This window comes from Tursiops truncatus, chromosome 14 (genome assembly GCF_011762595.2).
Source record: "Tursiops truncatus isolate mTurTru1 chromosome 14, mTurTru1.mat.Y, whole genome shotgun sequence".
Taxonomy (NCBI): Eukaryota; Metazoa; Chordata; class Mammalia; order Artiodactyla; family Delphinidae; genus Tursiops; species Tursiops truncatus.
The window spans coordinates 65,964,731-65,982,746 of NC_047047.1; the positions used below are offsets into that span (position 1 = coordinate 65,964,731).

The 18,016-nt window shown below is 48.2% G+C and overlaps 1 protein-coding gene across 1 annotated transcript in view; it reads left to right on the forward strand.

Annotated features, from left to right (window-relative positions):
- The window catches only part of LOC109551098 (ALK tyrosine kinase receptor-like), a 696,955-nt gene that overhangs the window by 659,593 nt on the left and 19,346 nt on the right, over nt 1–18,016 (forward strand). The gene's annotated exons all lie outside the window — the stretch shown is intronic.

Consider the following 18,016-nt stretch of genomic DNA (forward strand, 5'->3'; position numbering starts at 1 on the left):
TTTCTGTAGTGCAGACATTCTCATGGCCAATTTTAAAATACCACCCTGAGGTGACTGAACATGGACTTGGGAAGAGATGCAGGCACACGATTGGCTCCGGCACACCACTGGACCTAGGGCTCTGAGGAGCCTGGTGCAGAGCCCAGGGAGTCTTACTCCCCTCCTGGCTCTGGCTTTGTATATCCCACCTCAGGGTAACCCAAACTCTGGAGCTAAGCTTCCCCTAATGTTGGGCAAACATCAGGAATGGGCAGAGTATGGAGCAAGAAGAAAAAGGCTTGGAGAGTTCAGGGTCTTAGTTTTATGCCTAATCCAAAAGGCAATGTGTCTGACAGTTCAGTGATTCTTAATTAGATGAGATTGAATCAGCAGAACTGCTTCTGTGGCTTAAAGGATTTCCCTTCGAGTGCAGCCATTCAATTACTGCCAGGGCCCATTGGGCAACAAGCCTCAGCTGAGGGATGAGAGCACGGCATAATGGTGTGCATTGCAGAGACCTGGAAGGGTGGTGTGTGTGTGTGCGCGATGTGAGAGCACCTCACCTCTGCCCCTATGAGGCAGGGATAATTAAAACCTCTGAGTTTCAGTTCTTCTATGTCTAAAATTGCGATAAGGAGGAGAAAGGATAAAGAGGAAGATAAAGAGTTGGCCCGGTGTCCCGTGCACCCCTGATGGGATGCTGCTGTCGCCTTGCTCTGCTAAAGAGCTGCCGCTTAACCTCAGCTGGAACGTGGCCCAGAATGGCTGCCTCGGCCCCAAATCCACCCCAGGACCCTTCAGCTGAGCCCTCACAGGCAACCAGCACTGCCTCAGTCTCAAATTCTGAAGAAAGCCATCTGACTGGCCCAGATAGACCTTTCAAGCAAGGGCAACTAAACAACGGGTGCTCAGCTAGCCTGTGGTGGGGCTGCCCTTCAGTTTTGGCCAGGAAGGGGTCATACAGCATGGAGAGAACGCAGCCACTTAAGGCACGACAGACTCCTTTAGAGCCAGTGCCGGTAGCAGCCTCTCTTCAACCTCCTGCCTTCCTTGGACACGTGTCCAGTCTTTTGTGGCCCCTACATACTCAGATAAAATTCTGAAAGACCTTGTGGCTGGCACATGAGACCACCGGAAGGTCACACAAAAGGTGCAGGTGTTAGTGGGAGGATAATGTGGGACGTTTGAGCTGCAAGTGAAGGAAGTGCCTCTGTCTCAGAGTTGAGGCTCTCCTGCAAATAGGGACCAAATGGTTGTCCTTTGTTCAAAGTTTCAGCATTTGTCCCTTTCTCTCCCTCACTTTGAGTCTCACTATCCTAATCAGGGAAAAAGCAGTGAAGATGTTTTCCTTGTGGAGTGTTTATGAAGAATTTCGCAGCGTCTGTATGCATTAGGTTGAATCATATGAAATTGTGGTGTTCGTGGGTCCAAAATGGTCCATTGTAGGCAATTTCAACCTAGTAGGAAGCGTTCAATAAATATTTTCCCTTGAGCCCCTCACTTCACCATGACCTCCTCCACGCGAAAATACGGAAGCCTCAGCACTCTGCCCTCGGGTCCCTTACAGCTCAACACAAGTGTGAGCACAACACCCCTCCCTGGTGTGCAGACGGGCGGCTTCAGCTCAGACAGCGTCTTGTAAACCCCTGCGCTCTGCCCTCTAGAGACGGGGCCTGGCTGTGCGTGGTGCCAGACCCAGACTCGGCAGCACAACAAGAGCTCTGTGCTCTCAGGCTGGAAAGTTCCAGAGATGAGTCTTCAATCACGTTTTGTTTTGTTTCTCCTCTCTTTCCTGGAATTTGGAGTAATTGCAAATGTAAATACAGAAAAAGGTGAAAAATTGACGGTTGATTGATAGGGAAGAACAATGCCCCCAACTCGTTACCCTCCCTTGGAGCAGCCCTCTGCCAGCCCAGTAGCTCTTCTCAGCCCCTGTGGCCCAGCCGGGCCTGGTGAAGGAGGTGGGCCACGGAGGAAAGGGAGGTCGCTGAGGCAGAACCCGGAAGATGCCGGCCTGGGGGCCAAGTCAACCCCTAACGTCAGGGGACTCAGGACTAGCCCCTCCCCTCAGATTCCTCATCTGCAAGATGATCAATCAGTCAGGTGTGCTCTCACTCCAGTTCAGCATCAGTGATGTCTGAGACAGGGGTGCCTATGGTCAGATACCCTGGAATGAGAGGGGCAGCCAGGTGAGCCCTGTGCCAACTGTGATGCTGAATGAGTGGTCCCTGCCCATTCACTCCCACTCCCTTGACCCTTCTCACCTTTCTCCCTTCCCAGAGACGCCCTCCCTCAGGCACCGTTGAGCTCTGCCCCCTCCCCACACCCCCTATTCCTCACTGTCCCCCAGACAACACCTTCTGACCTCTCCTCTCCCTCCTCTTACCCATCACCGTCCCGGTGCCTTGGGGTCACTGCTCTACAGATGGATCTGAGGTGCCCGACTTGCTCATCGCTGATTAATTCGTCAGCATCGCGATCTCACATAACCCTTCTGGGCCTCAGTTTCCCCAGTTGACCTGCTGTTTCCTGTGCCTTCGCTTGAGCACGTTCACGATCGCCACCGGGCACACACGTGACTTTGGGGGCGATATGGGAGAGCAGGGCTGGGGCGCGGCCCTCACGCTGTACCCGCCTCGAGACCTCGTGGTCCACTACAGCTGGAGACTTGTTCGCGGCGTTCCCGCAGGCATCGCCGGCCACCCCGTGGCTTTTAAAGCATCTCCGCCTTTCCTCCTTACCTACATTCCACAACTGATAACAGTAATAAACCTGTACCCCTCGTGAGGCTGACCAAGGGCTTTCACACACGGCACTGCCTTTGCTCTTCCCCACACTCCTTATTGTGTCCGGGTTACCAGTGGAGGAGGTGAGGGCGCAGATAGACGTGAAGTGGAATGGCTACCGGTCGGCACACTGGAACACAGACGGCTGACTTCTAGCCCCCTGCCCTCTCCATAATACTGCACCACCTTGCTCTTCCACCTGTAGAGGCTAGAAGAAGAGATGGTGGCCGCAAACGTTGGGGCGATGACAAGGCTGGCTTCGCTGGGGCCAGGCCTCAGGAGGTTCTGAATTCCCAGGGCTACGCGGTCCCCAGCACGAGAGTTCTTGGCTTTTACAGCCAACATCTGCTCTTCACGTGGATCAGCCCCAACCGAGTGTCGGTTCCTCTCATCTTCTTCCAGCCAGAGCCCTCTGCTTAAGGAATAAGCACGCGCCTTCCCCACGGCCCCCCGCGGCCCCCCCCCCGGCCCCCCGCTGAGGTAACTGAACAGCACCTGGCCCATCCGGTTCTCTCCAGCCCATCTGGTTCTCTCCAGCCTGACTCCACCTCAAGAATTTTCAGCGGCAGTTGTTGCCACAAATCACTGAGTCTTTCCATGTATTTGCCCAGATTTCCCAAGTTGAGAATCTGATGGCTCTAGCTTACTTCTTTGAGCTGGACCACATACGTTCACATACGTCCAGGTTATGGACAGCCTAGGGATTGGTTGTCCCTGGCTCAGTCAGATGAGGTGGAGATGAGGATACAGGAACTCGGGGCAGTGCAGGCAGCAAGACTGACACATCCCGTGTGGGCATGTTATTTGTGCGCTGGCCTTTGCCTGGGACACCCTCCCGTCCGTCCTTGTCAGGTGGTCCCTACTGATCTGCCATGGCCCAACCCAAGTGTTGTCTCCTTTGAGAAGCCTTCAGTGAGTGTGAGTCAGTCCTACCTCTAAACTCTAATACATGTCTCCTCGGTTTTCCCATATGTCTTAACCCCCACAAGAATATAAGGTCCCAAAAGAATAAAAGTATGTTTCATCTATCTTTAATAATTCTATATATTAATTCCAAAAAAAAGCCATGATATAACACAGTATCTCCTACCACTGTTGGGGTGAAAAAGTGCCCCCTGTTCAAATACATGTAATGAATGTTGAGTTTTAAAATGTTGCCCAAATTTCTCTAGTATTGGGCTTCTCAGAGCCTTTAATTTGCTAGCTAACGTGCAATGTTAGACAAGAGTCAAACTCAGCAGCCCGAATTCAGAGCCCAGTTCAGGACCCGTTCTGCCTCATTCCTTCCATGTGGTCTGGACAAGAACCAAACCTCTTAGTGGCTTTATAGCGACTTCATAGAATTATAACAAAGATGAAATCGCATAATATGTGTCAAAGTGCTTCAGAAACCATGACGTTGACCATATGAGTGATTTACACTTGCTGTTGTATGAAGAACCAGTGTGTGAAGAACTCTGGTCCTGTTACTAACTGGCTTTGTGAATTGGGGCCTCTGAACTTCAGCTTTTCAACCATAGAATGATACTATTGATACATGGCCACCTTCTCACCTTGCTTCCTACCAACCTGATTGTCCAAGCTGTTGTAAAGCCCCAGCGAACTGAGGCCCATGGGTGCCCTGAGGACCCACAGTGCACCCTATGAATGAAAAGCATTTATTATGATGATGATTGGGCTGAGGTGCCCTCTCCAGAGAGCTGCCAGCTCTTTACAGACACAGTTCATTCATTCTCCTAAGCAGACCCATATGGACCATCCTGGGGGACCATCTGGCTGGGTAGATATGCCAAGTCAGCCTGGGAGAGATGAGGAGACTGCCTCACTGGGGTGGGGGCAGAATCCCATAACTCATGCTGTCAACCCACGGCCAACCTGGCGCAGACTGTGTTGTCTCTGAGAGAAGGGAGTAGACTCCCTCGCTCCCAAATTTCCCCAGTCCTCAGGGACCAGTTTGTCATGTTAATAGGCAGGCCATCAAGGTGACGCAGCAAAGCCCCATAGCTGTTCCTTATAGCCAAACCCTTACAGCAGAGGTTCTCAAGATGTGTTAAAGGACCACAGCACTGTCATAATTAGAAATGCAAATTATCAGGCTCTATCCTAGACCTGTTGAATGAAAGATTCTGGGGGTTTTAAGAAAACAGATTGTGGTGCGTGCCAAAGTTTGAGAACCACTTTCTTGGAGTAATTCGCAGGTTCAGGTGCAGAGCTCCTCTGTGGCTCATGGGAGGCGTTACGCGGACGTGGAGGGTTAGCGCGAAGGCAGCCCAGTTCCTGAGCAGTCATTATTCTAAGGGCTGGAGCCGGAGAGGTGATGGAAGTTAAAGTCTCCCCCTCACAACCCCGTTACTGCCCCTTCCTTCCCCCTTGTTGCCCAAGTAGCCCCTGCATCTTAGGAGTGGATGGGACAGTAATCCAGTTCTTTTATAATTAATTCATTTATAATCTTATTAGATGTAAGAGGAGACAGGCTTCCCAAATTCTTTTGCTTAGGAGCCCGGAATGTGGACCTAAATCTCCTCTCTGCCTTCTAAGAAAGGCGCCAAGGTCTTAGCTGCAGGCAGACCCCAGCAGCTCAGAGCATCGGCCGTGTCACTCCTTCCCCACCCACCCCACCCCAACCAAACCAAATGATTAGCTTTAGTGGTCTTGTTTGGTATTTCTTCCAAGTGTTAATGGAACTGCTCCCACCTCTCATTGCTAAGCAGGGACATCTGCTCTGACAGGTAGCCCCAGGTTAATTAATAACCAGGATGTGATCAGAAGCAAGTAGGCACACTCTCTGTTTAGCCTGGTATCCCCCAGCAACATTGTCTTATCTGACTTGGGAACCTCAGGGCCAAAGGCCATGCTGTGTCATTTATCTCTGCAGTCCCACATGGCATGTAGAGGCTGTTCTGCAGCTGTTTTGATTGGGGAGAATCTGCCCTGGGTTCACCAGAGTGTTATCAGCAGAGCCTGGATTGAAGGAACACAGAGTTCAGCGCCAAGCTGCAGCCCTGTAGCTGGCGGGCAGCAGTCCCGGGAGGCTTGGGGTTTGCCGAGGTCAGTGCCTGCAAGGATGTGGATCTGACTCACGATGCAGGTCAGGGGAAGCTTGAGACTGGCCTGAGGCAAGCAGGAATTGCTACCAAAGATGTTGGCACTGACTGTGGCAGAGAACCCATTGCCATCCCCTGTCTGCATCATCAGGGACCTCTCCACCCATGAAGAGGCAGGGGGCAAGGGGAGGGGCTTAGGTTTCGGAGCCTGAAAAATGACTCGAAAACTAAACAATTGAGTGGTCTTTGGCAAGTTACTAGACCTCTGAAAATTCTTTACCATCTGGATTAGGGAGAGAGCAAAACATATGTTGCAGGGTTGCTGTGAGAATCAAGTGAGCTATCATATACAAAGTACCTTATCACATAGGGTCACTTTCTCTTCTCCCCAGCCCCTCTGGGAACTCGATACTTTGAGGTAAGGATATAGGATTTTACTCAAATTTCCTAAAATTTGAGTATAACAGATTCCCAATTAGTTGCATAATGGCTTGCAAAGTGAAATAATGGAATGGTCTGGCCACACCAATACTTGGAGTTGGTGTTGGCCACTGGCTGATTGGAGTAGCTTCTCAGAAGCTTGTCATGTGTCCCTCCACGTGTAGACACTAACCCCAAACAGAAGCCTCCCCATTGCGTGCCCCCCCGCCACCCTCCAGGGTCTAGGCTCTGAACTCAGTGGGTGGCATTATCAAGAATGGAGAAGGAGAAAGACTCCGTACCACATGATTCCATTTATCTAAAATGCAACCAAATCTAGCGTGACGAAATGCAGACCAGTACCGGGACCCAGGGCTAGAGGGAAAGGATGGACTGAAAAGGAGCATGAGGAATTTCTTGGGGGGTGATGGAGAGATACTCTATTTTAATTATGGTAATGGCGTCACGGGTATATATCACTGTCATACTTCATCAATTTGTACACTTCAAATGAATGTGGCTTATTATGCATAAAATATTCGTCAGTAAAGTTGACAGAAAAAAAGAAGGGAAGATGTCTCAGCTCCTGAAAATTATTGTGAGGATGATTCAGCAAATGTAGGCTACATGCTTATTCTGCCTTTGTATAAAAGAACAGTCAGGACTTGAACAGGTATTCATACACCAGTGTTCATAGCAGCATTATTCATAACAGCCGAAAATGTAGAAACAATCTGTGTCCATCAGTAGATAAACAAATTGTATATGCATACAAGGAATTATTTGAATAATGAGGCTGAATGCCTTAAAAAGGAATGAAATTCTGACACAGGCTACAACATGGATGAACCCTGAGGACATTATGCTATGTGAAGTAAGTCAGTCACAAAAGGACAATTGTGATTCCACTTATGTGGAGTCCACAGAGTAGTCAAATTCGTCAAGACAGAAAGTAGAAGAGCAGTTTCCAGAGGCTTAGGGAGGGGGCAATGGGGAGTCAGTGTTTAATGGATACAGAATTTCAGTTTCGCAAGACAAAAAGAGTTCTGGAGGTGGATGGTGGCGATGGTGACACAGCAGTATGAATGTACATAATGCCACCGAACTGCACACTTAAAAATGGTTAAGATGGTACATTTTATGTGTATTTTACCACTATTTTTTAAAATTTTAAGTATGAAAAAGGGAGGGGACACCAGCTGGCTGGCTAGTAGTCATGCTGCCTGGTCAGTGTGCCCTCTACCAGCGCAGCAGCCCACCTGGAAAATCAGATTCCAGCAGACGCAGAGTACCAGAGCTTCCGAGGAATGGTCAGGGCCCTTTTGTTCAGGCAGGGTAAGAGATCTCACTCTTAGAAGGCTCTAGGATGTTCTAGAAGGTGTATTGGACTGGCAACCAGGAGATCATGACTCTGGTCTTGCTCTACCCCTTACAACCCATCTGACCTTGAACCAGCTTTCTCATCTGTAAAACAGAGGTGGACAATAATATGTCGTAGAATCATAGTCAAGATCAAATGAAATAATTTATGTTATTGAGCTTCAAAAAATGAAGAGTGCTGTGCAAATGAAGGCCTTTATTATTCTGAGTCACTGCTCTACAAGAGAGACAAGTGAGGTCAGTGGAGCAGGCGTAGACCAAGTCTGACCATCAGGGCAGAAATTAGGAGTGGAATTATCCCACTGATTGTAATGGAAGCGTGTTGCAGAGTGAACGACCAGCTCTTAGGGACTGCCTGGCCAGGTCAGCTGCCTCCGATTCATTCATCTCCTCCCAGTTGAGAGACTGACAGATGGACGCAGGAATTGCTTCCTAGTTCAGTGAGTGAAATGGATGCAGTGAATAGTTGACAGTTTACCCCTGAGCCAGTAAGTCCAAACTCCTCTGCACTGTGTTGGGCCTGGAACACATTCAATCTGACATAAGACAGAACAGAAAATGTATCAGAGTTTAGTTGATTTGTTTACTTAGCTGTCAAAGGAAATCAGATGTCGAGATCAGCAGTGCAAAGTAGCAATTTGTGCCTCTGTCAGAAGTGTGGGTCTAAACCTTGACTTAGAAGCCTTGCCAGAGCACTGTGGACATCTCGGGGATGCAGTAGCCCTGAGAAGGGCCAACAGCTTGGTGGTCCAGCGTGGGTAAGGTCCGTCTCCCCATCCCTACCTACCACAGGGCTCGCTGTACCAGCAGGAGGTTCTCGGGTGTGGGTCAGGGGTGTGGTTGAGATATGGATTCCTGAAAATAAAGCAGAGACTCCATTCAGATGGTACCTTGCTAAGCATGATGTTTTCCTCTCTAAAAATGTATGGAATCCCTGCTCTGCCTGCCTCCTGGAGTGACTGTGAAAAACTAATGAGATAATGGAAGTGAAAGTGTTCGAAGGGTTTCACGAATAGAAACGCAGGACGAATTGGTCTCCTTAGAATGTAAGCCTTGGTCTAGGAAGAGGGGGAGGATCGACTCTCTCGTGCTTCTTTTAGGGTAACTTTACTTCCTTTTTTCTGATTATAAAAGTTATATATGCCCATTATAGATCACATAAATTCAGAAAAGGTAGAATAAAGAAAACTCAAAGCATTCAAAATCCTCCAGCTCAGAGGTAACTTTGGCTGACAATTTGATATATTCCTTCTAGTTTTTCTCTGTTTTTTTCTCATGGGTTTTGCCATGCTGTCTCAGCATTCTTAGAAACAGGAGGGTTTGTCTTTTTTTTTTAAGTTAATTTACCATGAAAATGTTCTCATGTTAGTAAAAGTGTTTAGAAACATCTCTTTGTGTGACACAGCTGTGCCAACTGTAATTACCATTCCCCTGTCATTGGATTTCTTCCTTCTTTGTTTTTACTTTTATGTTATTATAATCTGCTATGAATGTCTTTGGGTCTAAATTATCTGTATAACTCTCTATTTCCTCAAGGATGTTTCCTAGAAGGGGAACTTTGGGGTTTTAGAGTCTGAGCAAAATTGTAAAGCTTCTTGTAACCAATTTCCAAACATTTCTAGAAAAGTTCTATCAGTTCATATTCTCACCAGCAGTATGTAGAAGTCCCTAACCCACTACATCCTTGCTAGTAATGAATATTATTTAAAAATCTTTGCTAATTTAATGCAGCCCAGCTTTCTAAGATCTAACCCTCAGTTGACTTATGTGCTTCAGAGATAGCACTATAAAAAATGGCTAAATGAACTTGCTGTTGTATTGGCTTTACAGATGCAGGTGAAGGTGTTAACTGTAACACTGATGAGGACCTGGGAAACCGTTTCTCTTAGAGCTCAATGTCAGAAAAAGCATTCTCCTAAGAACACTTTGAACCTTATAATGGATCCTGTTTCCTTTTTTGCTTTGGCTACTAGGAAGCACAGAAATGTACTTTAGCCAAATTTTAGTTATCATGTAGAAATTCTATGGCACATTTGTACTAAAATATTACCCTTAGATCACCCTGATTTATTTATTTATATCTCTTATTACATGTAATTGCAGGTAACCTCAAATCCTTTTCCGAACAACCTAGAAACAGTTGAGTTTTTCATCTGTTATCTTCAAGGACTTGAGCTTGTTTATTCCCCCTGAAGAGAGTAACTTTGCTTTCAGTAGAGTGTACTTTATAAGAAGTTCTGACTTGTGGTCCTCACCTTCATTTCCTTTCTGAAACTTAAACTCAGAGTTATGCACACAGAGGTCTCCAGCACCAGAGTCTTGGTACAATTTAAATGTGCTGCAAGTTCCACCCCACCACACCTACCCCTTCCCATCCCCTCCCCCACTTCTACCTTCCATTGGCGGGAGGCCTTCGAAGTTTGACATGACCGTAGCAGGAAGTAGACTGCTTAGCTCAAAGATGTCTGTGCTCAAGCATCTTCCTGAGAGTCTTTTCTTTGCTGGAGCCTACTTTAGACATAAGACATCCCAAACCAGCAGATCTGGCCCCGTCGATAACTTGGATGAGTCCCAGTCGTCAGCACTGCTGGTGCTGGTCCTTGGCCCGGGGTCTGCAATAGGCAAAGAGGCTGCCCTGCCAGCACGCTGGCGATGCTGCAAGGAGGTCCGGAAGTGGCTCTGCTGCTGCTCTGAATGCCAGGATCAGACTGCAGAGCTGCCCAAACCTGGGGTCTGAGCCAGCATCCTCCTCCCACCTGGCGCCTGCCCTCTCCCCTCGGCGGTGCTGAGCACTTCCACCAAGAGCTGCGAGGGGAATGCAGCACAGAGCAGCCCCCTCTGAAGCCAGGGCCTGCCATCGTCCACCAAGAGGCAGGTGTGTGCCAAGCAGCAAGGGGGGCCTCGTCCACCCAGAACTGCTCAGCTGACAAGGCGGGCCAGTGACTGCCAGTCCAAGCTCAGAGCAGAGCTGCCTGTCCATTCTCCTCATCGGTAAGGTGGAATCCCAGGTGTGAAGACTGGAGAGGGAAGTGTTATGGGCCAGCCTCTCTCTGACTGCTCTCCTAAATGCTGCTTAACCCTTACAATTACCTTGCAAAAGAAAAAGACATTTTTCTCATTTTCAAGAAGAGGAAGCTGAGGCTCAGAGAGGTTGGACACATCCAGGGTCCCACAAATATTAAGCGGCTGAGCTGGGCTTGAATGTGGTCTGCTACTTGCAGAGCCTTCAGTCCCTCCACTCACTGTGCTCAGAGGCAGGCGGCGGGGGCTGTGGCTGGGAAGGCTGGGACCCATGGGGAGAAGCCCTGTGCGGTCTCCATCACAGGGAGCAAGGCCAAAGCCGTGACGCATCTGCCCGCCCCTCCCCAGACACCATGACACGGCCATGCCAGGGCCGGGCTCCACACGCTGCTGGCACGCGGTACGGGTGGTGAGGAGGAAGAAATAGACCCCTGGAGCAGAGGAGGAGAGGGGAGAAGGCACCCCTACATCTTCAGGCCAGTCTTGGCTTCACTAAGAGTCCATGACCCGTAAACCACTGCAGTGACTACAGGGTAGGGAGGGGCTGTGGAGCCCTCCGCTCTCGGAGCTTCAAGGACCACCCCTCGTGACAAGCTGGGGGAGGGCAGCAGACAGGAGCTTGTGATGGGGAAGCTAAGTTAACAGGGACCGACCGGGACCAGCTGGATCCCAAGGCTCTCTGCCCACACCTCACCCTTCTGCAGCCTGTGGGTGTGTCCACACACAAGACCCCTGTGCCAGCTCCTTCTAGAGCCGTGCCTTCCCAGAATGCTCCCTCACCTCCGGACCATCCTGCACGTGCTACCCTGAGCCACAGTCGGAGTCCTCCTGGCACTCCCCGAGCTCCCTGATGTAACCCTGTCCCTGGGCCCTAACACCACGGCAGCCGCCCTGGGAGGCCCCGCAAGAAGAAGGGGTGTGGGTGGTCCAGCTCACTGCCCCTCGGCACCATCCCAGCCAGCAGTAGCCTACTTCTCTCATCTGCCTTTGCAGATAAAGGTCCACGAGTGCCCGAGGCTTAAGCCTCAGTGCCGTCTTGTACGTCTTCCTCCATCATGCCATAGTCCTATCCTGACGACTCTATTTTTGAAAGAGTTCTCACCAGCCCCCTTCTCTCCACCCCACAGTCCTATCCTGGCCTAGATCTGCCTAGATTCCTGCGATGGCCCTCTGGCCACCAGCATCTCTGTCCCCCAGCTCCACCCTACCCCACACCTTTCTCCACACCCTCTAGGACACGGTCCTAGTCCTGTGTCCTGCTCTGGTCCTGTCCCTTCTGAAAGTATTTTAGATATTCTTTGTCATCTGTGGGCTTGCATTCCCTCTTGTCTATTCCTGAGATTCTAAAATGGCCTTTTCCACCCTGGTGGGTCTACCACATTGGTTAAGAGCATAGACTTCAGAGTCAGGCGGGCCTGTTAGAATTCTGGCTCTGCCAATCCTCTGTGACCTTGCAAAGGACTCTGCAAATCATTGGATCCCAGTTTCCTTCTCAGTAAAATGTAGACAATGACAACAACTTCGTGTAGATGCTATGTGGTCTGAATAAGATAACGCATGTTGGCTTTTCACGAATTGCTTCCAGCTTCTTTTTCCAGCTTGCCCCAACCCCCCAGCTCATACTTGGGGTCACCCAGACAACCTGCTGTTCCCTGAGCATGCTGTCCTCTTCCTGGGGCTCCCTTGTCCTTTCTCCTTATTTGGTGAACTCCTGCCCATTCTCTGAGCACAACTCAAGTGTTGCCTCTTTTCTAGAGTCTTCCTTTACCCCATAATCAGACACCTCTCCTCTGTGTGCCTGTCATTCATACGTTCCAGTTTCTTATTTCTGAGTAGCAGATACTCCAGAGTGCAGCTGCTTAAAACAACTATTCTGCCTCACAGTTTTGTGGGACAAGAATTCAGGCAGGCCTCAGCTAGGTAATTTTTTTGGTACCACGTGGCACTGATAGAGGTCACACAGTGGTGTCCAGCTGGCAGACCGACTGATGGGCAGGGTCCAGGATGGCTTTTCTGCATGTCTGCTGCATTGGCAAAGATGGCAGGGAGGCTGGGCTCAGCTGGGACTGTCCCCTGGGTGCCTACACATGACCTCTCCAGCATGGTAGCCTTGGAGGAGTCAGTCTTCTTACATAGAAGCTCCAGGCTCCAGGGCCAAATATATCCATGAACAAGTGCTCTAGTCTCAAAAGTCACATGGTGGCTTCTACCATATGCAGTTTGTCCAAGCAGTCCTGGATTCAAGAGAAGGAGACAGAGATCTCCACCTCCCAATAACCCTCTCGAGAGGATTATTAATGAATGTATAGATCAGTTTTAAAACTGTCACAGTACACCTCTGTTACCTATTTTAACACTTATCAGATGATGATTACCATGATGAAAACTATTTGTCCACATATTTGCCCCAACATACAGGATGGCCTCAAGAGGGTAGACTATGTCTTCTTCATCATCTACCATTTATTGAACACCTATTATGTACCGGGCACTGAGGTTCATCTCTAATATATCTAAACCTTAAAACAACCCTGCAGGATGGATGTTGAAGCTCAAGGCAATTGAGTACTTTGTACAAGACCAAGTGGTGAAGTCAGAATTCAGATTTGGTCCATCTGCCTCCAAAACCAATCCTCTTTGCTTAGCCTCTGCACAGTTTGGCAGATTACAAAGACCAGTGGAGATTTGGGACAGCAACACAATTAAAAAACTTTCCATCAGGTCCATCTAAAATGGGTCGTCCTCATACTCCCAGAAGTTCCCTAGCAGAACCGCTCTCCTCTCTGGACCCTCCCTGAACTGAGAGAGGACACGTGTCTGTGCCCCTGAGACTTTGTAGGTCTGCCTAAGACCTGTGGGCATGAACAGTCCTGTAGGTGTCCTCAAATATCTGTTCCATCAAAATCTTGCCTCTTTTCTCACCTATTTTCTCTAAAAGAAATTGTAAACTCTGTTCAGTAGCACTTTACTCTCAAGCATAGAGTACCAGGCAGGAACCCCCCTGGGTGTTCAGGAAATACTAATAGAAGTGGAAATGGAGCCCTGTGTGCCTGGGGATCTGCTGGGCCTGAAGCAGCCCTCAGCATGATGTGCCCTACATTTATTTAATAGCAAGAGTAGAGGCTGAGAGGACTCTAGCTGAGCTGGGAGCCTCCCCATAGGCTTTCCAAATTGTCTTTCACATTTATCACCATTACTCCCCCCAGCCCACCTGGCACCCTCCTCCTACAAATGGAACTCTTCTCCACTATTCCCTGTGGTTGGCTGAGTCTTTGACCCACGGCAGTGGGGAGGGAGCCCCTTACAGCTCATCTGGTCCAACCCCATCACTTCACAGATAAGCAGACCGAGGCCAAGAGGGCGCAAGCCTGGTCCAACATCACTCGGCTGGTGCGTGGCAGTGTCAGGGCAGATCTGAGGCCTCCTCACCGCCAGGCCAGTGTGTTCTTGCTGCATCCAGTGCCTCACACATCAGCATATTCCACTGGAAGCCAAACAGAAGGGGGATTTAAAAGAAGAGGAAAGAAGAAGAAGAACCTGAACTTCTCGGAGAGCCACCGCAACGGGCTTTTCTCATTAGGCCATATTGATGTCTTCTTGCCCTGCCATCTTAATTAGGGCTTATTTTCAAGGCCAGCATAAATCAATAGGCTGATAATCATACTTAAGAAAGCCAGCATAATCATCTTCTTGGGTTTTTATAAATTGTGGTAAAATACATATAACATGAAACCCTTTTTAAGTGTACAGTTCAGTAGTGTTAAAAATATTCATGTTATGCAACCAATTACCAGAACTTTTTCATCTTGCAAAACTGAAACTCTGTACCCATGAAACAACAATTCCCCATTCTCCCCTCTCCCCATTCCCTGGAAACCAGCACTCCACTATTTGTGGAAGTTGAATTTCTATGAATTTGGCTACTCTAGGTACCTCGTGTAAGTGGCACCACACAGTATTTATCTTTTTGTGGCTGGCTTGGGTCACTGAGCATAATGTCCTTAGGGTTCATCCGTGTTGAAGCATGTGTCAGAATTGCCTTCCTTTTTCAGGTTGAATAATATTCTGTTGCATGTATATACCACATTTTATTTATCCATTCATCTGTTGATGGACATTTGGGTTGCTTTCATCTTTTGGCTATTGTGAATAATGCTGCTATGAACATGAATATACAAATATCTCTTCTAAACCTTGCTTTCAGTTATTTTGGATATATACCCAGAAGTGAATACCTGAATCACATGGTAATTATATGTTTAACTTTTTGAGGAACCACCATACGGTTTTTCGCATTGGCTGCACATATTACATTCCTACCAACAGTGTACAGGGCTCCAATTTCTTCTCCACATCCTGCCAACACTTGCTATTTTCCACATTTTTATGGTAACCATTCTAAATCACGCATCTTCTTATGTATTTCAGTTATGTCCATTCAAAGAATCAAGTGAAAGATAATACACACAAAAAATGGCTGGTACATAGTAGGTACCCATTGAATATTATTTCTTCTTATTATTATTATTTTAACCTTCTTCCCTGCCTGTCATCCAGCTTTCCTTCTTCATTAGATTTCTCCCAATTTTGTGGTTCTGAGAAGGTCAGACCCCAACATGAGAGTCTTAGAAGAGAACTAAAAACCAAAAAATGTAGAGAGATTCTTGACTCCTAGACAAAGCAAGTGACCTTGATCTTTTCATAGGAGACTCTACCCCCTTTCCAGATTTCTTTGCCTATCTAAATGAATAACACAGAAGCTCTTCACATTTCCTCCAAGGAAAACTTTGCTTCATCTTGACTCTGACTGGAACACTGAACATTCATAGCTTGGGGCCTGGTCCCAGCCTCCCTCTTAGTTTTGAGCCTGGAATGGAAAGTACTTTCTGACAGTGTCTCAGCCTCTCGCTACCTACTGTGAATCGGCCATCACATCTTTCCTCCCACCCCGTGTGGCAAGGTCCCAGCAGCCCCTGCCTGCTGCAGCTTCCTCAACAGCCCACCTTCCCCAGTTAGTGCTTCACCGCACGTGTGAGTGTGCAGCCATCGTCCTGAACTGGGTTGGCAGCACTGAGTGAGGTCTTTAGACAGAGCAGGCCACAATCACTGCAGTGAGCCTCTTACATGACTTGGTTGTTATATAGACGAATCCCAGCTATGTACACATGGAGCCATGGGGGTTGGGACTAGGTGAAGTCCTCCTCAGTGAAATGCCTTTTCTCAAAAATACAAATTCTAAATTGTGAGTAAAACATAAGTCCTGCTTCTGAAACCACTGCCCAAAGTTATTTACTGAAGAGTGTATATAACCTGTTCTTTTTTTTTTGCGGTACGCAGGCCTCTCACTGCTGTGGCCTCTCCCGTTGCGGAGCACAGGCTCCGGACGCGCAGGCTCAGCGGCCATGGCTCACGGGACCAGCCGCTCCGCGGCATGTGGGATCTTCCCGGACTGGGGCACGAACCCATGTCCCCTGCATCGGCAGGCGGACTCTCAACCACTGCGCCACCAGGGAAGCCCTATAACCTATTCTTTTAACAACTTTTATTGAGAGCCCACTATATGCCAGGCACTGTTCTAGGAACTGGGAATTCAGCAGTGAAAACACAGACTAAGCTCTCCATCCATCCTCTTAATGCTAGTGGAGGAGAAAGACTACCAACAAAATGAATAAGGACATTGTATATTTGCCCAACTGTAAGTAGCAAGGAGAAATAATACAGCAGGGAAGGGAAACAGGAAATGTCTAGGGTGGAGTCAGGGGAGAGACTTTAGGTCAGGTCACCAGGGAAAGCCTCACTGAGAAGGTGACATTTCAGTAAAGACAAAGGAGGTGAGGAGTGAGCCTGTTGTGGCTTCGGTGAGATCCTATGGGAATGTCAGGTGGTTAATAATAAAAATAAAATCTTAATCATTTGCTACACTCACTGGTTTACAGAGTACTTTTCCATAGCTATCTCCTTTGACCCCAAAAGCCTCTGATAAAGATGAGATTTTTGTCCAGTCCAGGGGATAAACTATGAATTCTGATATTCAAGTCCTATCTTATTCCACTATGCCTGGACCGTGTCTTAGCACCTACCTGGTACATCGCTCCCCTAAAAATATTTGACCAGCACTTGAGGGGCCAGAAGCCAGTCCAGAACCTGAGCCAGCCTCACCCTCCACCCCTCCACATTCCCAAGACTATGGGGCCTCTATCTCCAGCTCATCTTCTCTCTGTCACTCCACTTGCTTGCAGTCTGCCAGCCTCCCTCTTGTTGATTTCTGGGGCTACTAACATGGCCTTTTCCACCTGGTAGGTCTAGCATATTGATTAAGATCATGGGCTTCAGAGTCAGGTAGACATAAAATCTGTCTCTATGACCTTGGGTCCCAGTTTCCTTCTCAGTAAATTGGAGATAATAACTACTTCATAGAGTTGCTGTAGGTCTAAATAAAATGATGCGTAGAAAGCCTTTAACACGGTCCCTAGAAGATGATAAGCACTCCGCGAACGGTGAGGGTGGTAGTTATTCTCATCGTGACTGATATCTGTATCAGCACCCAATGGCTATCTTGTCTCTTCATCAAGCAGCCGTTCCTTCCACCATGGCTTCCATGGATGGAATGGAGGCAAGATGACCTCCCATCTGTCTTCAAGAAGTCGAATCTCCCCGACTCCCTTCTGTGGAGGTGCCTCATGGGACCACTCCCCCTAATCAGCGTTCCTGTCTCTACTCCTCCAGCCTGAATGATCTCTACTCCCCCTCGCTCTCCATCCCAAGCAGCCTTCTCCACTGTGTAATCTGCATAGTCCCTCCAGTGGTCTCATTGTAGATGTAATTTGTTTGTGATTAGTATTAATTCTCCAAGGTGCAACTGGAATTGTTCATTGTTCACTGAACAAGCAAGAGGAGAAAATGACATAGTGTATGGGGAGCTGTGGTGCAGAATGGTTAAATGTCATCGCTTTTTAGGGAGATTAATGGTAAATGTGCACCGAGGTCATTTACAACATTAAAAATAAAATTATTGCTTTGTCTTTTCAGCAAAGCAATGAAGATGAATGTCACATAGAGAAACCTTGGGAAAAGGACCATGCAACAAAATCAAGGGGTGTTGAGGCTACAGAGAGAAAATTTTTAATTTTTTAGGAGAGCTCAACCGCAGAAATGAAACACATACTGCTTTCCTACTGATGGCCTGCAGGAATCCTTGTGGTTCTTCATAAGTTTATATGAAGACCAACCCTGAGGAACTGGGATTTTGAAACCAGCTCTGTCATGTCAGCTGGCAACCATGCTTTCACCCTAGCACCATCCTTGATGTCCCCTCTCCCTCAGCCTCACCTCCAGGCCATCAGCCTGTCCTGTCAGGGTCACCTCCAACATGAAGCTCACATCACT